Genomic DNA, 22,213 nt, shown 5'->3' with positions numbered 1-22,213 from the left:
GGTACCTCTTAGTCTACTTTCGTTTATGGTTATCAGGAATGCCCTCATGCTGGCTTGCTAAGGAGGACAATGTCCTGCTGGTCACCGTGGCTGGAAGCTCAGAGGTGGCACATGGAAGGTGTGGCTGGGTCCTCTGGTTTCTGTATGCTCTCTGGGTGTTGGCTTCCTGCCTGGTGTGGGCAGCTCCGGGCCAAAGACACCCAGTGTAAGAGAGGATGTCCTCTATTTTTTCTTGATTCCTTTTTTCTATTTATCAATTTTCAAACTCATAATGTGGTGCCCTGACAAGTCCAGTGGTCACACCTCTGGTGCTATGCTAAGCACTTAACATGCGCTATATCCCATTTACTTCCTACAACCCTACAAGGCTGGTGTTACCCCACTGCCATTATCTCCATTTTGCACAGTAGGAAAACAAGACATCATAATGTGCCTCAAATCACACAGCTCTGACCTGGTGGACTGGACTTCAAAGGCAGCGTGACTCCCAAGTCCCAGTGCCAACTGTGGACCCCTACACCTCCCTAAAATCATGGCATTTAGTTCACTGCCCCTTGCTGGCAGCATATGCTCTTGGGTCCCAAAGGGGCAGGAGGATCATCCCAGATCTGAAATTGCACAGAGATGTGAGCCACTGTCGTGATGGAAATCGACACGTTCTATCAAGCTGATTTTTCAGCTACAGCATTCAGGTAAATAGATTTCTGTGAATTTGTAAAGTAAACTCAGTTACTTGACAACTTTAACCTGGATTTCTTTTAAATTATAATACTTATTTAGGGATATGTTACACAGCCTACACTTGGGGTAGTATCTTTCCAAATTACATCTTAAAAATCTCGTCATAGCAGTTAACAGTGAGTAAATCATACCTTTATGACTGTTAAAAAACAATCCCTAACATGGTACACATACAATAACATCAAGAGTTTTTTCTTAAAAATATCAGGCTTGCCACTCTTTAAAGATCATCCATGAGACATGGATTATTTACTCCTATCTGAAAATTGTAAATGCCATTATCCACTGAAATAACTGAAGCGCCACATCAATTCTTACTTAACGATTTCAGGGAAACTGTTGCATAACTAAGTTTGGAATTTGCTCTGGTAACTAATTTTAGCAGGATGGCAAAATCTAAGACAAATCTAAAGCAAGGCTACTGTGGATTAACCAGTTGGTTTCTCTGTCACTTACAGGTTTTGTTTTTATTCATTACCAAAAAGATCCATGAAAGCCACGCTCAAACAGGTGCAGCAATGGGCTCCCAGCAGTTGTGCAGCCTTCCCTGGGGCCCATGAGGAAGGGGAATCACCAGGGCAAAGGCTCTCAGTGAAAGTCTGGTGAATAGCAGTAATTCAATCTAGATTGAGGTATGGCGGGAAGGGCTCATGCCTGTACGACTTGTGTGTTCTTGGGTAAGTTACTTCACTGAGCCTTGTTTCTTTACCTGGAAATACAGTCGGAGTATCAAAATATCTGCATTATAGGTTCTATTTCAAAACTCAAATGAGATAAAGGAAGGACTGCAGTTTAGTGCTTACTACACAATAGAAGCTGTCATCTTTTTTTTTTTTTAAAGATTTTATTTATTTATTCATGAGAGACACACAGAGAGAGAGGCAGAGACACAGGCAGAGGGGAAGCAGGCTCCATGCAGGGAGCCCAATGTGGGACTTGATCCGGGGACTCCAGAATCAGGCCCTGGGCCAAAGGCAGGCACTAAACCGTTAAGCCACCCAGGGATCCCCGCTACTGTCATCTTATTACAGAATGTACAATTGTAATTGTCTAGTGGAGTGAGTTTAAGTTATTTATGGTAGAAAGGGAAATTTGAAAATAGTTCTGATCTATGATGAATTATAGATTTTTTTTTATAACATTTTATTTTTTTTGAGAGAGAGCAAGCACAAATGAGGAGAGGGGCAGAAGGTGAGGGAGGAGCAGGCTCCCCGATGAGCACGGAGCCCAACGCAGGGCTCGATCCCAGGACCCCGAGATCATGACCTGAGCCGAAGGCAGACGCTTAGCCAACTGAGCCACCTAGGCACTCTCAGATTTCTTTTATAAGAAAAAAATGTTCAGCGGTTTTATGAGATTTTCCCTTAACTTTTCTGGCTCTACAAACAATTTTAAAAGCCACGCTTTCTGGCCTTCCTACTTACGGTAATCAAATCTGAAGCTAGCTCCATAATAGTCAAGACCTAAAGTACTCAAGCAAACAGGGACTGTTCTGATTGAGGACAGATCTTATTTTAAAGGAGAAGCCTCTAGAAGTGTGATGATGACCTGAAAGCTAGTGTGACTCTAACCTGAGGTGAGTGGGGAGGAAATGCAGGCTCCGGCCTCTGTGCAGGGCAAAGAAGAGGGGGGCTGTGGGGGCAGAGGCACTATCTGCAGTTGACGGCCAAGTGCCTTGCCAGGAGAACCTCCATCAGCTCTGGCAAAACAAACCAATTGAACAGTGCTTCGCCCTTTGGAAACTCGATATTAAGTAATCAAATTCTGGTTTCTGAGAAGCTCATCATCTGAAAATTAACCATGATGCTCTGGGCATGGTTTTATCCTAAGGTCCTAATGGCAATTAAATAATTATTCTGTAACCCATTTAAAGGGGAGAATGGATGCAGGGGGAGAGGAGAATAAAAAAGAGGAAGGCAGGCGTGGGGGATGAAAACTGCTTTTACTTAGCTGCTCTGGTCTTTCTCCCCAAGGAGCTTGTTACAGAGATGGGGCTGCCCCGTCATTTAGTATTTCCCTTCTGTCTTCACCCCGCCCGGCCCTCCCAACCCCGGCGAAGCTCCTCCGCAGGAATAATAAGCTCCTGCAGCAGGAAAATACAACAAGATGGAGGGAAATTATATCTATTTCTTGAACGTCCCCTCTGTGCTGCTCTTGGGATGGAAGTGGAGTGGTGGTCTGGGGAGGCTGCCTGGAGGAGGGGAGGGGTAGGAGCTGCCTCCTCCAGGGTTCCCTGACCCACCCGTGGCTGGCCAAGTCTCGAGAAGGAAATTGAATTAGGGCAGGATTTAGGACTACTGTGCCACCTAATTTAACTATATTAAAAACTAGAGTTTTATTTTGTTCTGCACTTTTTTTTTAAGTGGTTCAGATCAGATGCTGGCTGAGGGAAGGCATGAGGCATGTAATGAATGGACCAAATGGGGCCCCTCCCTCAGCCATGGGGTGAGGCCCTTGGCTCCAATGGGACTAGCTGGAGCCAGGGCTTTTTTTTTTTTTTTTTAAGATTTTATTTATTTATTCATGAGACAGAGAGAGAGAGAGACAGACAGACAGACAGACATAGGCATAAGGAGAAGAAGGCTCCCTGTGGGGAGCCCAATGCAGGACTGGATCCCAGGACCCTGGGATTATGACCTGGGCCAAAGGCAGACACTCAACCACTGAGCCACGCAGGCTCCCCTGGAACCGGGGCTTTGAGTGAGGTTCTAGGAGTGGGGCCCTGGTCCCATAGGACTGGTGGCCCTGTAGGAGGAAGAGTCACCAGAGATGCACGCACACAGAGGAAAGGCTGTGTGAGGGTCAGGCTACCCGAAAGCCAAGGAGGGACCTGGGGACAAACCCTTCCTTCTGACACCCTGCTCTTGGACTTGGGGCCTCCAGAGCCGTGAGGAAATACCTCCTGCTGTTCCAACCCCCAGTCAGTGGTACTCTGTGACAGGCACCCAAGCCAATGGACACATGGTCCTTATGTGGGTAGTTCCTTCCCTGGACACACTTACCTGACGATCTACAGAACGTTTTTCTTCTGTCACTTTCCCCGGTTCCCGGACCGAAACAGTCCTAATTCCGCTACTCACAGAGGCTTCTCTAAACAGAACATTTTTTTCTCATGGAAAGGCAGACAGTAATTACAGGCCCGGGTGTGTGGGTGTGGCCACAGCCGGGCGAGGCACTCGGAGCCATCCCTCCTGGATTCCTCACCTTCTTCACCCGTGTCATCCCCCTTCCTTCCTGCCCATGCCTCCAGCACTCCGGGGGCCCTGCAGCTGCCTAGACCTGCTTCCTCTGGGTTAATGCCGTAGAAGAAATAGAAAACTGGGGACCCCTTGTCTGCATCATTCACAATTCATGTCCCCACTTCTGTTTCTCACAAACACATAGACCACATTAAGAATAAGGCAAGACGCTACGAGAGCAAGATGACAGATTCTCTTCATTTACATTTAATTTTTTTCAAAGTAAGTCATGTACACTGCCTAAAAGGTCACATGGTTCGTTGTGGTAGGAAAGGACAGTCCCCGTCTGCCCCTGCTCGCCGGCCCCCGACCACACTCCTACTCCACAGAGGAAGCCCCAACCAACTCCTAGTTTTGCTTTTTACTGTTCGCTGCTCTGGATTTTGCAGCATCAGTTATTGTCTGCTGGCTTTCTCATACGGATGATGAGGATTTAGTTCTTTTACATCCTATACCACTCCCGTCCCCCTCCTCTCCTCTTTCCATCTCTCAAATGTACAACTATCATTGCCTTTGGTTGGGTCAGGATTTATAGGACTATAAATATGACTCAGAGTGAGGCCATCATACATATTCTGAGCACATTCCCATTCTGGTGCCGTTCTCACTTCTTCTAGAGTTAGAAACTGTCTTGCATGGTCATTAGCTCAGCTTGCTATGTGCCTATCATCCATGCACCAACACCCTGGGACAGAACTCCAGGCCAGCCTTCCTGTGGCCAAGCGTGACATGAGCCTCCCTTGTAGCCTGTCAGTGCCCTTCTTGCAGGCCAACAAAACAACCGTCTGGTGGGATCACTCTTTGCCATGCTCCTGGGGATTCCTTTCTAGTCCTTTCTATTGTCTGTTTCCATGTGCTGTACCCACATCATGGTAGATAAACCGTGTGGTGACTTTCAGTAACTGCACCTTCATGGTGAGACCTGTTGCTTGCCCTAAACCAAGAGAATATAGCAGAGGTGATGGGATGGTGCTTGGTCTTTTGCCCCTGCTGGCTTTCAGTGAGTACCATGTTAGAAAGGAGCTAAGGCAGCCACAAAAGCCACATGTAGTCCCCCAAAAGCTGATGGCCAACAAAAAGCTGGGCCCTCAGTCTTACAAGGGCTGGGCCCTTGAGTTCTTACAGAACTCAAATCTGCCAACAATGCTGTAAGTGTGAAGGTGAGACCACAGTACCAGCTGAAGCCATGACTGTGGCACAAAGGACACAACTTAGCTAATCTGTGCCTGGACTCCTGATCCATGACAACTGTGAAATAATAAATTATTATTTATTATTATTATAATTTATTATAATAAATTATAAATTTATTATAATAATAATTTATTATTATTATAAATATTATATTGTATTAAGTTGCTACATTTGTGGGAATTTGTTATACAACATAGAAAATAGAAAATGAATACCCGTATCTTCTTCTTTTAAACACTTTTCCTAGTGTTTTTCTACTTGCAACTTCATTTTATTATTTTTTTTTAGAGAGAGCTTCCACACGCAGGTGTGCTGGAGCAGGGGAGCAGAGGGAGAGGCAGAGACAGAATCTCAAGCAGGCTCCATGGTAAGGATGGAGCCCAATGTGGGGCTCAATCTCATGACCCTGAGATCATGACCTGAGCCAAAATCATGAGTTGGGCGCTCAACTGACTGAGCCACCCAGAAACTCCACTGCAACTTTATCTTAAAAACTGGTCTTTATTTAGTAACTTGGCATACAATAAGCTGCCCAAGTTCAAGGATTAAGTTTACTAAATGTTATTACAAAACAAGTTGCTATAAACACTTATATACAGATCTTTATAGGGGTCTTTGTATGTTTCGTTTCTCTTGAGTAAATAATTAGGATTTTTTGGGGGGGGCATATAGTAGGTATGTTTAATAAAGACTTACCAACTTATTTTCTAAAGGGGTTGTACTGTCATGCATTCCTCCCAACAGCATAGGAGAATTCCAGTTATTCCACAGCCTCACCAACATTTGGTATGGTCAGTCTTTTTAATTCTAGATATTCTAATAGCCATGTAGTGGGATCTCCCTGTGGCTTTAGTACGCATTTCCCTAATTTTCATGTGCTTATAATCCATATATTTTCTGGGATGAAGTATCTACTCAAACCTTTTATTAATTTTTTAAAGGAGTTGTTTGATTTCTCATTATAGGGTTCTGAGAGTTCCTTCTACATTCTGGATACAAGTCCTTATTAGATAGATGACTTGCAAATGTTCTTTCTGCTCTGTGGCTTATTTAGTTTCCAAATATTTGGGGTTTTTCCAGATGTCTTTCATTGTTCATTTCTAATTTAATTCCATTGTAGTTAGAGAACCTATTTAATGTTCTTTGCTCTAGTTCTATTTTGATACCACTCTAGTTTTCTTTTGATTGCTCCAAGTATTTTTCCAGTCCTTTTCTTCATAAACTACTTATGTCTTTACATTTAACGTGGGTTTTTTGCTTCCTATGTTTGAGACTTGCATTTCTGGTCAATCTGACAACTCTGTCATTTAGACCATTTATATTTAATGTGATTACTGACATAGCTGGGTTTAAATCTACCACCTTGCTATTTGTTTTCTCTGTTCCTTGTCTCCTCTTTTTCTTCCTTCTTTGGATTGGGTATTTTTATTGATTTCATTTTCTTTCGTGGTCGTTTTATTTACTACAACTCTTTGCTGTATTATTTTAGTGGTTTCCTTGGTGTTTATGCTACACACACTTAATTTTTCACAATGTACCATCGAGTGATATTATTCTACTTCATATATAGATCTTATGCTACTGTGGCCATATATTTTGCTTCTATATATTTTATATACTCCACATTTTTATTATTTTTGTCTTATACAGTCATTTATCTTTCAAAGAGACTTAAATACTAAGAACAGAAGTCTTTATGTTTACCCATGTGGTTACTATTTCTGGTACTCTTCAGCCCTTTGAGTAAATCCAGGTTTCTGACTGGTCTAATTTTCATTCTGCCTGAAGGATGTCTTTTAATATCTCTTATACTTCAGGTTGGCTCATGATCAATTCTTTCAGCCTTTGCTTCTCTAATAAAGGTCCTTATTTCACCATAGCATTTGAAAGACATTTTAACTGGGTAAAGAAACCTAGGTTGAGAATTTTCTTTCAGTACTTTAAAAGATGTCACTCCACTGTCTTCTGGTCTGCATTTTTTCGGATGAGAAACCAGCTGTCAATTTATCTTTTTTCCCTCTGTACATAATGTGTCTTTTATCCTTTGCTTATTTTTATGATTTTCTCTTTATCATCGGCCCCAAGCAATTTTGTATATTAAAAAATATTTTTTATTGAGGTATAATCGACCTATAACTTTATATTAGTTTCAGGTGTACAACATACTGGTTTGATATTTGTATATATTGAGAAATGGTCACCACACTGAGTCTAGTTAACATCTGTCACTATGCATAGTCAAAAAATACTTTTTCTTGTGATGATGAGAACTTTTAAGATCTATTCTCTTATCAATGTTCAAATTGATTATAGTCATCCTGCTGTACATTACATCCTGTGACACTGCCTCTTTATAACTGGAAATTTGAACTTCTGACCCCCTTCACCCATTTAAGGAATTTGATTAAGATGTGCCTTGATGTAATTTTCTTCATGTTTCTTGTATTTGGAATTTGCTCAATATCTCAGTTCTGTGGGTTTATAGTTTCTGTCAAATTAGGAAAATTTTGGCCATTATTTCTAAAATATCTCCACTCTTCTTTTTTTCTCTCCTGTGGGACTCTAATTATATGTAACTTTCATCACCTGAAATTGTCCCAAAGTTCAGATACTCTTTTTTTTTTTTTTTTTTTTAGCCTTTGTGGTTTCATTTTAGATAGTTTCTACTGTTATGTCTTCAAGTTGACTAATCTTTTCTTCTGTATTATCTAATCTGTTATTAATTAGAATACTTGTTCATCTTAAACACTATAGTTTTTATCTCTAGAAATCTGGTTTGTCATTTTTATGTCTTCTAGCTCCACTTAACATGTTAAATCTTTCCTCTGGTTTCTTGAACATATAGACTACCATTATAGTAACTGTTCTAATGTCCCTGCCTACTAATTCTATCATCTGTCACTTAAAGGTTAATTTTGATTGACTTTTCTCATCATAGGTTGTATTTTCCTACTTGTTTGCATGCCTGGTAATTTTCGACTGATTGTCAGATATTTGATCTTGTTGGATCCTGGATATTTTTGTATTTTTATAGTTAGTTCTGAGACACATTCAGTTACTTAGAAACAATTTGATCTTTTGGGATTTTGTTTTACAGTGTTGTTGGGTGGGGCTGGAACTGTATCTAGTTAGGGTTCATCTTTCTTCTACTGAGAGGCAAGATCTTTCTTAGTATTCTAACCAGTGTCTCTTGATAATGAGGTTAAAGCACAGGAAGCAGGTGCCTCCTTCCTGGCCATCTGTGGAAGCCATGCACTAGTCCCTCTAATTCTTTTAGGTGATCCTTTCTCTGTCTTCCAGTAGTTTCTCTACAGACAGGCACTGATCCCTTGAAAACTCAAGAATGACCCTCTGTGGGCCTTCAGAACTCTCTCTTGCTCTCTCTCTGCACAGCCCTTTCATCTCTGGTATCTGCCCTGCAAACTCTAGATGCTTTAGTTTCCCTGGAACTCCACCCACATGTCTTCAACTTAGTGAGATAGCTGAAATCTTCTAGGTTTCCTCTCACTATGCAGCAGCATGAAACCTTTCCTCCAGGCAGTAGTGGAGGCCACTTGTAGGGCTCAACTTGTTTCTCATTTCTCAGGGATCGGTATCTTTTGTTGCCTGATGTCCAGTCTTGTGCAATATTTTCTAAAATACTTTGTCTAGTTTTTTAGTTATTTCAAATGGAAGGGTAAATCTTGTCCCTCTTATTCTGTCTTTACTAGAATGCAATTTACTTTATTTTTTTTAAAGATTTTTATCTATTTATGTGTGTGTGTGAGAGAGAGAGAGAGAGAGAGAGAGGCAAAGACACAGGCAGAGGGAGAAGCAGGCTTCATGCAGGGAGCCCAATGCCGGACTCGATCCCAGGACTCCAGGACCACACCCTGGGCTGAAGGCAGGCGTCAAACCGCTAAGCCACCCAGGGATCCTGAATGCAATTTACTTTTAAGACAATTATACGCCATTGGGTGAAATATTATTATGTTATAAATGTGAGTATGAATTTTATAGGTGATGGCGGTTTTAGAGGTTACTATTATGCTACTTACTCTACCTACAAGGTAAGGTTATTGGAAACATGGTATTTTTACATACAATAACAGACTTAGACTTTAAGATATATAGTCCAAGAATGAAATTACGTTAATAATTAAGGACCAATGGCACAATACACAGGGCTAAAAATCATTTTCTTAAACCCGGAGCCAAAATTCCATTCATTTATTAACATGTAAAATAAATACAAGAATTTTCTGCATGTGTGTGTGTAAAAAGTTCATAATCTTTTAAAAGAAGCATGAGAAATTCTATACTTGTAATGTAGATTAACGTGTGTGCTTTTTAAAAAGCAAATTGTAGAAATGATGAGGAATAAAAGAACATACATTTATGTTTAATTCGGAAACCAATATTAAATTGGAAACCAATATTAAAAATAAGAGGCTTCTTTAGTTACTGCTTAGTTATCTGCTTTTCTCAGAACAAGCTGGTTTTCTCTAACTTTTCCTTTTTGGCAGTCAGCTCCTTACTTCATTGCTTTGCTACTGACACAAGCAGGGAGAACCATTTGAAGTTCAGCGAGCCTCCATCAGCTGCCCTCTCAGTGACCTTGGTGAATGAAAGCTTCTCATGATGGCACATTCTCAAATAAATCTGTGGCTCAGGCATCTGACAAGTGTCTGAGTTATTCACTAACATGTTGAAGTACAGTGATACCATCAGCCTACTAGCTATTTTCCCACAGAAACCAAGCCAATAAAGCCTGAATTTTTCATATACTTATATATAGAGAGAACACAAATTATCAATGCAGATGCACTTTCCGTCAGCAAGCAATTGTATCAGCACCACCTATCTCCCAGCTTAGTTTCATTTTCACCATAATCTCACTCTTCCTTCCTTCTCATCTACTTCCCCAACCATTACACCTATTGTAATGTCATTTTCTGGAAGCCAAAAGTCAACCTGATGCTTATGTGAAAATTTAATTTCAAGCACGTACATCTAGATGAAGCAGGATGGCAAACATTTATTTCATATACTGTTATGTTTCAGAGGTGACTGGAGCAGGGTTCCAATTTCTCTAAATGAACTGGGACCGGTAGGGGGCTTCCAGACCAGCTGTTTCCCCTCTGTGCAGTCAGTGGGGATTTCCATGGGGAAAGGACTAGGACTGGCTCTCTGCCTCAGGCCCTGAAGGCCTTGATTGGCTTTGGGATGAGAGGGTCATCAGAAAGACCTTAGGAGGGAAGTGATCCCTGGCTAGGCAGTTTCAAAGAACCAAGGACACATGATGCTTACTCCAGAAACACTGAGGCCCACTTGCAGAAGAGAAGTTGTTATGGCAAAGTGGTTTGGCTAATAGTGGAAAGGGGCACTTTCTTAGATGAGAAACCAAAGTTATAAATCCAGGGTAAGGGACTGCAATAGGAAAACAATAGAGTGGTGACTTTGATCGAGGGGGAGGAATAGTAAAGGGAAAAAAGCACAGAGTGAGCTAGAATCTACTGTATGGATTTTGTATTTAGCTTTTGTCATGAATGGCCAATATCCAAAAGTCTTGTGGCCTGTCAAGCAAGCAAGAGAGCAACTGGTTCATTTTTGACCACACCTTACTCCTCCTGGCTGTATCACTGGGAGGGCTACGGAGATCCCATTAAAAAAAAAAAAAAAAAAAAAAGTACCTAATTTTTAAAAACAATGTGATCTCCATGTACCTGGGTATGGGCTTTACAACTGCCATCGTTTTGGAATGAAGCCACAGCTAAAATACTATACGGTAGAGGTGGATGAACTTAAAATATGAAGTCAATACTCAATGTACCCCAGCCCCCTGGCCCCTTGCCACTGGACCTGCCTTTCCCAGCATCCCAGTCTGAATTCCTCATCTTTCACCAAGACCATCCCAGATTATGATGGATGTACGGACTGCAATAAAACGATACCATAGTTTTAGTCCTTTCCAAAAATTTAATGAAATCAGACATACTGGCACAAGTCCACAGGAAAGGAATCAAAGCTGGATACCATGATCACTGCTTCAAAGAAACTGAGCTGAGTTCAAAAGAAGTAAGGCTGTGGACAAGTATGAATGCCATTCTTAAGGCTACTGATGGTCCATCCCGTGAATGGACCACTGCTGACAATGCTAAATGTGGGCAAAATGGTTACTTTCTGGCCTACGTAAGAAAGTTCTGAAATTTTTAGCTTTTATTTTCTGCCAAGTTTAATTGTCCTGCATTGTAAGTAAAGGATTTTTAAGTTGAAAGTTTATGCAATTCTTAAGAAGCTTCAGAAATTTCTACTCAACTTTTGAAAAAAAAAAAAAAATTTGGGCTGTATACTCAGAGTCTCGAGAGAGTCTCCTGGGATTCGTGAATGGAAACATTAAAAGCCCGAAAAAGAAGAAAGGTCAGAGAGTGGGCTGGGAAGCATATGGATGTTGTAACTGAATCCTCAGTTCAAGAAGAAGCTGACCTGTGGCAGCTAGTTGGAGCCATGAGGAAATGCCTCAGGATTTGAAAGCCCTGGTAGCATTATTAACCGCATCCAAGAATAAAAAGTGAAAACTGATACTGGAAAATCCTGAGGTGTCTCCATCTTCATCACTGATAAGATCTTGGCTCAAGTTCCACTCAATGGGTCAGTAGGCAAAAGGCATCGGTGCCCCGTGAAATCACAATGTGGCTTTTTACTTCGGTGTGGTCAGGCACGCATGCCTCTGTTGCTACAGACAAGAGGACAGCATAAACTCCCCTTTGTCATCTTCTGATTTAATCAAAACAGTGCTGCTATCAGATCTGTATTCTAGCTGTTATTTCAGTTTGTTTACCCAGAAGCCTCCTCTACTGCCAATGGAGTGAATCAGAATTGTGTTATCTGTTTAGCATTAATCATCTCTTTCATGTAGCTATGCCTGGGAGTAAACCTATTATTCAAATGCTACTTTCAAGTCCTCTTGGATGTCCCTTCATGCCTCACAAAAAATTACAAACGTGCAATAAAAAATAACCATCTGTGGTTTGCAGGCACTGAGGCCCCCATGCGATACATGGGATGCTGTGTCCACGCGACATCAGCAGAAAGGAAGAATGAATGGTGATGGCAAGTTGCCACTTACGTTCCAGCTCCTGGAGAAGTGACCTTGTGGTAGGCCTGGGTCACTGGGTTCGAGAGATTTCACTCTCCGAGTACGTGGAGATACGTGCTTACGTATGGAGTCATCTACCTTACTTATGTGTAACAGGCAATCTTATTTCCAGTGTTAGTAGGCAAGAAGCTGTTATTTATTCCTTGTGAATCTAACAAAAATTGATTTAAAAGAGGGATGAAATAATTTGTGATATATATATATATTTTAATTTGTGATATTTTTAAGTGGTCAAACAAATGGGAGTTGATTTTATGATAATGAAAGGGATATGGTTTTAACACTTACTCAAATGTATTACAAAGACCTACATACACTGGTTTAATGCTGAGCATGAAAGGAATGACATGAACAATGGTAGGAATTTTGTGGGAGTAAGATGAGAAAACTTAAGTTTGAGAGGATCCTTCTTAGGGAGCTGGGGGGCCTCAATCATCCCAAAAAGGATGCATGCACTCTGGTTGCTGACTTTTTGGAAGGGCTAGTCACAGATGAAGGATCAACCCACTTTTCCTGTTGTTCTTTTTAAGCCAAATCATTATTTTTAAGAAACCAAGTGCTATCCAACCTCTATGAGTATGAGGACTTCTTTTTGAAGTAGAAAATGAGTTCCTATGTGTAGAATCCGTTAAGCATGAAAACATGTCAGAAGAAGGACCACTGTAAATGGAGTGCTAATGACCTTAAAGGACTTTATAAGGATAGAGGAGGTTCCTCTTCCTCTGAGACAGTGAGTTTTAAGTGTAAAGTAGGTCATTTGGTGACAGGAAGGGCATCACTCCAAGGGAGGCTAGACTGAGGACCGGAGAACAAAAGCCAGAATCCTGACCTCAGCTGAGGCTAAAGCCACACAACCCTAGAGTTTTTGTTTTCTGGGTCAATTCCTTCCCTCTTTTTGTATAAGTTTTGAGTTGAGTTTCTTTTATTTGCACCTAAAACAGCCTGACAGTGAGCATCAGGCCACACTGGCAAGGAATGGTTCTGCCATCGGCCCCTGCTCAGGGCCCTAGGTCTCCAGAGAAGCGAGGTGCTGGAAAGAGGCAGGAGAGGGGTCAGAAGCCACCAGGGGAGCTGCGGCTGTGGTGCCTGAGTCCCCTGCAGGCCTTCCTTCCCTTATCTATGGGAAGGAAGGCCTGCATGCTCATTCGCTTGACTGAGAAGCTCTTCCTTTTGTTAACCTTTCTGTTCGCCTGGAGTGGTCTTTCAGATACTCCTAAATCCAATCACACCAAAGGTTTAAAACTGTACATAAATGTGTAGGAGGTCATTTAAGAATATTAACACATTTTGCAAGATTAGCAAACAGTTGCTATCTTGAAAAGTTGTAGGTTATGATTTGGTTCAATTTTATGTATATATATATGTGTATATATATATACGTATATATATATATACATATATATATACGTATATATATTATATACGTATATATATATACACACATATATATATAGACACACACATATATATGTGTATGGTGAGTATAAAACTAATCTTTGTTAAATTGTAAAAAAAAAAAATCAAACCCCTATTTCTAATAAGTTAAAAACAATTTAACACTTCAAGGGAATGTTTCAGGAATTTAAGACATGGCACAAAGAGACAAATTTTAGATTTACAAAAATGAAGTTAATTTCTTTGGAAGTGAACTCTGCAAATGAAATCAGTGGTTTTTAAGAGACAACTCCTCAAATTGACTATTTTTGCCAAATATTGACCTTATTTTCATTCTTTGATTTTCCAAGTCTTTAAAATAGTATATTTTTAAGACAAACAATTTGATTATGTATTTTGAGAAACTCTCAATCTGTGAGTTCATCCAGGAGTGGCCGGGTCCCAGTGGAAAGATTCATGACAAAGATACACTGATTATCTTTTAAACTTCCCCAAATGCTCACAACTCCTTGCAGCAACTATAATATTATACTGTACTCAATTCAAATTATTGCCCCCTTGGAAAAAAAACAAAACAAAACACCAAAAACTGGAACACAGTTCAGATCTTTGGTTTTAAAGGTATGTTTTCAAACCCTTCATTAATTTCCAACTTGAGGCAAGATAATGTAATATGACAGCTGCCATTACTTCCCCCTTCCCATTTTTGACTTTGGGTGTTTAATTATTCTGTTTTCTTAAATGTCTAAATACATTTGCATAAGTTTGCAACAGTATCAAATGGAAGGATTCATGAATTTGTCAATATTATTTTTGGCTTGCTTCATGGAACGGAAACGTGCTATGTTAAAAGCACAAAATTCTGAACAGGGAAATAAGCAAATTGCTCTTACATCTGTATAAAACATATTTGTTGGTAAAATAGAAAAGAAAAGAAAGATGGGTGTTTAACTGGATTACTCATCTTGCAAAATATTCAGTTTTCCTATACTATGCTGCACAACGTCAATTAATCATGTTGGAAAGCTGAAAGAACAAAGACTGTTTTGATGACACATGAGACAGTAAATGAAGCTGAGATAGGAATAAAGACTGGAGGGATAAAGACTGGTATTTTGATTCTTTTTCAGTCTATATGATCAGATGATACAAATGATTCCAACTTGGTTTATAATCTAAGTTCTACCATTGAGTTTGACTTTGTCCATGTTTTCTCACATTCCGAGACAAATTAAAATAATGCAATACTTTCTGTTAATAACCACACAAAAAGTAGCAAACACATGTAAATGTAACCAATCTAGCCATAAATAGGCCAGAATGAACATTAGAGAAGGTTAAGTGGTTAGGCACCAAGGTTACCTCCTAGAACCAAAGCCAAATTACATGTGTTGAGCTGAACGGATGTCTCATAGGACTGCAGTCTCTCTGCCTTCTTGTCTGCTCTATGCAAGTGTATGGCCACCCAAGAATGAAATCCAAAACTGAATAAATATGCAGCAACCTCATTTTACAGTCTTCAAGTTACACCTTATCCTTTATCAGAGCTTCAAGCAAATAATTAACTTGTTTTGAGTTTGACTTATTTTCATTTCCCATATCCAAGGGGTCACCCTGTTCACCTTTGCCTCCAACATACACCTAATACACAAAATGTGCTTACTTATCTCGCTCCTGGTCCTAGGGTATGAGTAATGTCACAGCAAAGGCTTTGTCACATTTATTTTTTTTTATTTGCAGTGGCTTAGAGTGCCTGGAAATATAAATACATGAATAGACATGAGAGTAAAGAGGAGAAAGAGGTCTTAGTAATCTATTGCCTTTTGATACCCAAGGTGAATTGAACATCACTGACTGGCTTAGAAATTCCATTCAGGTGAAGGACTTGATGTGATCAACTTGACTTTTCAGGTTCTAAGGATCAGGCTTTTGGTGAATGAGTTGCATTAAGCAACTTACAAAGGGCCTGTTTTATAATCTAAATGCCATTTTATTAATTTACAAACAATGTATGACTGCCATTTTGAGAGACGGTGTGGAATGATGGGAAAAGCAACAGACGTGAGACAGAAGAATGTGTAGCCAGGGCACATTGAGGAGATTGTTTTCTTGATTATGTAATGGGACAGGTAGACCAGATGACCTCTAGCATGATGATTTGGAGAAACACAATGTTGGGCTTTCTCACCGCCTGACTTTGGTTATAACTACTTTCGAGGTGCTAATGACTCCAGAATTTATAGCACAGATCTCTTTTATCAACCCTAGATCCAATACCCCATTGTCCAGTCAATGTCTTCACTTGAATGAATAACAGATGCATCACTCAACCTGGTCAAAGTGGAATTCATCATCGTGCAGCAAAGAGTTAACATAGCAGGCCGAAGAATGCTATCCTTACACCTGCTTGCAAGGCTGGTATCTGGAACTTGGACTCTGGGAGGGGTTCCTTCCATCCTCTAACTCCCAACGGTGGCTAGCCACATGGTTTACACCAAGCATGCTTTGTTTTCTGGAGTCTGGAATTTGGTATGCGCCAGGCAGAGGGGTGATCAGCCCCTGAAAAAAGTACTAGGTGCTGAGTCTCTAATGAGCTTGCCTGGCAGACCACAGTTCCTATGTGTTGTCACAATTCAATGTCAGAGGGATTAAACAGGTTCAGTGTGACTCCACTAGAAGAGGGGTCTAGGAAGCGTGAGCTTGGCCTGCTCTGGTCTTTACCACACATGCCTTTTCCCTTTGTGGATTTTGTTGTAATAAGTCATAGCCTCAAGTATGAATATATGCACGATCTATGACTTGGTCTGGTGACTCACTGAACCTGGGGGTCGTCTTGGGTTCTGTTATCTTCTGCCTAAAGCTGTTTGTTTTTCTTATTGTTTATCTAAATCAAGAACAAATAGACTGCCTGGAGGAGCAAGTCAGAAATATGAGCCCATCTTGAATTCTCTCCTCCTCTCTGCATTCATTCAGTCCAGTTTATTTGACCCCCCTCCTTGTATCTCTCACACCTGCCTCCTTCTCTCATCTCCCTAGACCTTGGTCTAGACCCATGAATTTGCCTTCTACTACTACCACCTCTTAACTAGGCTTTCACCCTTCTAATCTCTCTTCTTTACACTCCCCCCTCCAGACTGCTGTCTGCGGGATCTTTCTGAAATGTAAACACAATGATCATGCTCCTCTATTTAAAATCTCCAGGCCCTGGGGGTTGTATTCTTGCCCACTGTCACTGCTCACACTCACTCAGAATCTTGTTGCTTGCACACATGATCGCTGTGACACAGAATTTTAGCAGTGCTTTCTAATGCCTCGATGCTTTCTGTTTACTGCTTTCCTGTCATATAGCATCTGGCTAACCTGTTCTCATCTTTCACAATCAGGCCGATCCCATGCCCAGCCTGCCAGCCCTGAGTGCCACCTGCTCCATGGGCTTTGGAGCACATTCATGCGCTCAGTCTCTCAGAAGGAAAGAGCTCTCTACTTTTCAAGCATCTCTATATTTAAATGCTGTCCCTCACCAGCCTTTGAACTCCCCAAGGGCAAGGTCCAGGCCTTTGTTGATTTGTTGTTCTTTCTCATGGCCTAGTGCACAGCACTCCTCAATAAATATCGAATGAGTGAATCAGAAATAAGGAATTTGTGTGGTTGCACAGTGATGCATTTAATTAGCTAGAATGGCTCCATGAATCATCACTGTTTGCCTGAGTATCTCAAGTGTATCTAAAGGAAGAGGATTAGTCAATGAGAAGATCAGTTTCAATGAGAGAACTCTGCCACCTGATTGTTTTGGTGATGACAATAAAAAAAATCTCATTCCTCAGTGCCCTCCTTTTCTAAATTCCAGGTAGTACTATACCTTCTGCTGCCCGTATTCCACCCCGGGGCAGTGAATTTAATTATTTGCTATGTAAATATTACTGGAGTTGTTTTGATCAGATTTTCTGAATTACTTCCCACAAATTCAGTGCTGTTTATCTTAGAGATGTCCGCTTACTGACCTTGGCCGGCTTTGCCCTTCACTTAAATCCTAATATCTTCCTCCAAGTTTCTACTGTTTCCTCCCTACATTACATGAAGGATTTGAGTCTGGAACCAAGCAAAGCCAAAATCTACTGGAAGCATTGACTTCCTCATAAATAAAACGGATGATTCCCTGGTACATTATGTAATACACTGAGGAGGAGCCTCTCCTTACCACGTCCTGGCTGATCTATATGTGCCCACAGGACAGACAGCATAGCCAGTCTCCGGCATGAGGATCTAAATGCCATGTCAAGGACACTGGAGGAACTGCTCTGGGACATGACTATCTTCATGCAGTTTGGTTAGCAGTAAATACTCAATATCTCTAATAGTTTCCAGGAATGAAAACTACTCAACAAAATGGTAAGAGAAAAGCCTCAATACTTAGGGAAGTACGCGACAGGTTTTATAACATCTGCATCATTTCGTAGTTGTCATTTCATAAGAAAGAAGAACAATCTTAAATTTTATATTCTGATTTTATAAAACACCAGTCAAGAGCCAGTTTATAACTACAGAGGCTTAAAATTAACAGGTACCTGGGGAAAGGATCCGTCCTATGAGGTGTAGGAACTTGGCTCTGTGGCAGAGGCAAGACCATGAGTGCAGATGTCCCAATTCAGTCTACTCACCACTGCACCATCCTGGCCTTCACCGATTAGCTGTCTTTTGGTTTAAAAAAGAAGTTCCTTTAGAAATATTGTGAAATGTATAATGTTGGTGAATTGTTATCTAATGAGTTAAAATGGCAAAATAACAACCATTGGCACACATGTGAGATGTCCTCTCCCCGCCACTGCTTGGCCAGGCCACACCCACCTAGCCCTGCAGGCGGGGTCCTCGGAAAGGAGGGGACCAGGGCTTTCTAAAGCATGGAGTCAGGGGGCCACATGAGCCATGGCCTTTCCTTCTTGCAGGACAAACCATACCTTTCCTCCTAAACCATAACTTTTATGATAGAGCTCTATCTTCAGGGTTAAATGGGCTCCTGTAGGCTAATTACCATCTACACATTGAAAATTTGCAAAGGTGTAACAGACTGAATGACTTGAGGGCTGTCGGCCTGTAGGTCACCCTTAAAAGCCAACAAGCAAAACACGATTCTGCAAAGCATGCTGAAGGAGCTTCAGAAAGATCAGAAAGATCAGAAATGCAGCCTCCACCACCAGTACAAAGGCCAAAAACAGATGTGACAGACTGCAACACTCAATGCTCCCTACGTCCTGCTCCTCCACGAACCCCAACATGGCCCTGACCCTCCCAGAGGCTCACACTGCACCAAATGCGTATCTTGCTCAACTCTCTTTGTGAAGTTGTTTATATTTCATCAAAATGTCAACGTGGGAAGTCAGTGTAAGGTCTTGCTAGGTGCCAAAATGAAACAAGAAAAGAAACCAAAACGCTCAGTACCTAAGCTATGCGTTGTCGCTGAAAGGCAACGAGAATGAGGATTTTTTTTTTTTTTTTGGAGAGTGAGGATTTTGTGTACTGCTTTCCTCAAAGAGAAGACTATTTCCTGGCATGTTTTAATTGAGAAGATAAGGTGGGAATATATCTTAATGTGTATGGATGTGTCTATTCTAAGTCTAGATCTCTTTAATCTCAGAACATGCTGACATGGAATTACTACTTATGTTTTGCTCCCTAATCTTCTGCAGGCCTCTTCCAGGAGATGGAGGTTTTCAGTAAAGAACTTGAGGGAGCTTACTTTTCAATAAAATTTAAAAATTAGATTGATAGAAATCCGGATCATGGAAGATACAAACTGAATAGAAGTCAAGATCCAATCAGACAGTAGGTGTATGGTCCAGGCATCCTACAATTATGAGGGCTCAGCTGTTTAATAGTTTTAGAACTTCTTGACAACCGAAGCAAAAAGGGGAAAACACTCAGGCCTAGGATGTGCCTTGAAAATGTATTTTCATTCTCTGGGGAAAGCAGCGCAGAAAACAAAGTAAAAAAACAAACAAAACCCAAACTGAGACTTAGGATGGAAAGAATTCATTCAATGCCTGGAACCTACTGTGTGTTAAGTGTGAGGCCTGGCAGTTAGAACTCAGGGACCAATAGGATGACCCCACCCTCCCAGGACTCCTCGAAGAACCACAATCCATTACTTTCTAGGGAAAGACAAGCACGCATGTCTCATAACTTGGAGCTATGACGCTACAACAGAAGTCACGGTATAAAAGGAGTACACAGAAGTTACGGAACCCAGAGGACCCTCTCCTGTGAGTTGTCTGGAAGGGGTCCCAGGTCAGAGGAGTGTCCTGCATTAGCATGTTGGTAAAACAGCTCCTGACAGCACCGGTGTTCCTCAAAAGGACACTGTTCAAGAGAAACAGACTACACAGTCTGCCAGAAATACCATTTCCCAAGCAGGCCTGATAAAAAAAAATCAGGCAGCTGATAGTTCAAGGTTATAATCCCTGGCAATGGCATGGAGTGAATCTCTTCTACCGCATTGTGCTCCTATGCCTGGCAGATCAACCATATGGCTGGTTGATAATATATTTGTGAAATCAAGGAACCAAACCAAATCTCTCACCTAAAAAGATAACCAAGCCATCCTAAAGAGACAGGGGCCAGGACTCAACTTTGAAAACAGTTCTAAACCTGATACAAGCACATTAACTAATGGGTGACAGAAATGCTGAGATCCACGCCATAAAAAAGTGGCTGACATCACTCTGGCTGATATTCAAAGATACTCAAAACAAAGGTTTCTATGAGAAAAGTCACAGGAAAATCTCAATATGTCACAATGAAATTTGCCTTTTGAGTAACACAGCCTTCTGCTAACCAACTAGAGAAATGAGTCAGAAAGTTTATCCTGGCTTATTAAAGACTATATGGAAATTAATGAATATCAAGCAATATGGTTTTGGATACCATCTGCTCCCATAATGGGATTGGTTTTGGAGTAGATTATTTAAAGCCACTCTTTCTAATTAGATGGTTACCAGAACCAAGGGCCACTTTAAGTAACTTCTAGGATGTGAAAATAAGACCATATAATCAGTACAAAGATGGTATACTATTTCTTACAGGGCAATGCCAAGGTTGAATGTGGTTCTGCTACTTACTAGCTTTTTGATCAGGGCAAGTTACTTAACCTCTCTGTGCCCTGTTTCCCTGTGTGTAAAACAAGGATAGTGATATTATCTACCTGGAAAGGGCACTGTGAGGATTAAATCAATCAATACATACAAATTGCTTAGAAATACTACCTGGCATCCAGCAAGTGCTCAGTAATACAGTTGTGCTCTGAATACAGTTTTAATTTTTATTATTTTTATAATTTATGTAAGCCTCCCTTTCTTCTTAGCTGCTTTTCTATGCATTTTTACATCGCTGAATTATGGGCTAGGAATCTCATTTATTTTCCCACTAAGCAAATCAATTATTCCTCCAAGTCATTAAACATCATAAACACGGAATATATTTAGAGACCGTCATTCTGGTCTTGAAACTATCCGGACATTAGTATCTTTAACCCTCTCCCTAATGAATCTTTTTAAAATTACTCATTCCACTTAGGAGAAAAGAATGTATTATTTTGGGGCTGTCTGTGCATGTGCTCATAGAGGAGATATGGAAAAAAACAGAATCACAATTGAAGACCTATGAAAATTTACTGAACGGGTATAGGCATAGTTTTTGTTTTTTGAGTTATAATACACGGAGAGCAGTGTGTGCATGTTGACAACCCAAGAGGGAGGATGGGGTGTCAGGGAGAAATGCAGAGTAGGCTGGTGCACTTGAGATGAACTGGACACTCCATCACTGTCCCCAGCTTGAATCTGTGATCACAAAGAAGTGCTAGAGCAGGATTTATGGGCATATGTTCTTTCAGCACTACAGATATTCCCCACCATGGCTTCCACGTATTATTAACTATATACTGTCCAAATAAAAGAATCTGTCTGAAGCTGTACTCTGTAAAACCTAATATAATCTTCCTAAACCTTCTGTTCTTCCAGTGATGTGGTGGCGGCCATCATTTTTTTTTTTTTCTGTCTGAAATACTTCCTACTCGACAGAAAGATATAAGGTTCCAATTTATGCCCTGAATGCAAACTAAATAGGCTTCAAAGAAGCCGAATAGATGTCCTATTGGAATCCCATTGTTAGGTGGTTTGGTGTCTCTTCTGTGTCTTCCTGCCAAGACTATTCCATTTCCAAAATGGAGCACATTCCATTCTTTATGACAAACTTATCAAAATTAAAATGACCTCCAGCTGTCAAAACAGCTTGAAGAAAAAGTCAGTTATGGTTATTATAAATAAGAGAGAACTTACAGCCATCTACACGATGATTTTTACCCACGTGAGAAGTATAAGTAAATAGTTTTAATTGGCATGAAGGACTGTGAAGGAGTAATCTGCTAAATTCATTAGGGATGGAAGGCCAACACCATGGTGGATCTAAGAGCTGGACTGACCATCCTCAACTTGACCTTTAGCAGACCAGTTCTTGT

The 22,213-nt window shown here is 40.8% G+C and overlaps 1 protein-coding gene and 1 long non-coding RNA gene across 5 annotated transcripts in view; one reads left to right on the top strand and one right to left on the bottom strand.

Moving 5' to 3' along the window:
- MTHFD1L (methylenetetrahydrofolate dehydrogenase (NADP+ dependent) 1 like) overlaps positions 1-22,213 on the bottom strand; it is a 187,116-nt gene that overhangs the window by 12,818 nt on the left and 152,085 nt on the right. The window lies entirely within an intron of this gene.
- On the top strand, positions 469-17,436 carry LOC140634199 (uncharacterized). 2 transcript variants are annotated; one of them, XR_012031727.1, is made up of 4 exons: positions 469-692; positions 1,200-1,418; positions 5,463-5,541; positions 15,976-17,436. It is a non-coding gene; the product is annotated as an uncharacterized lncRNA (long non-coding RNA). The 2 variants fall into 2 exon arrangements; XR_012031726.1 differs by lacking the exon at positions 15,976-17,436 and adding an exon at positions 9,680-9,822.

The sequence above is a fragment of the Canis lupus genome, chromosome 1, assembly GCF_048164855.1.
Source record: "Canis lupus baileyi chromosome 1, mCanLup2.hap1, whole genome shotgun sequence".
Classification (NCBI taxonomy): Eukaryota; Metazoa; Chordata; class Mammalia; order Carnivora; family Canidae; genus Canis; species Canis lupus.
This window is presented reverse-complemented; position numbering and strand designations above follow the sequence as displayed.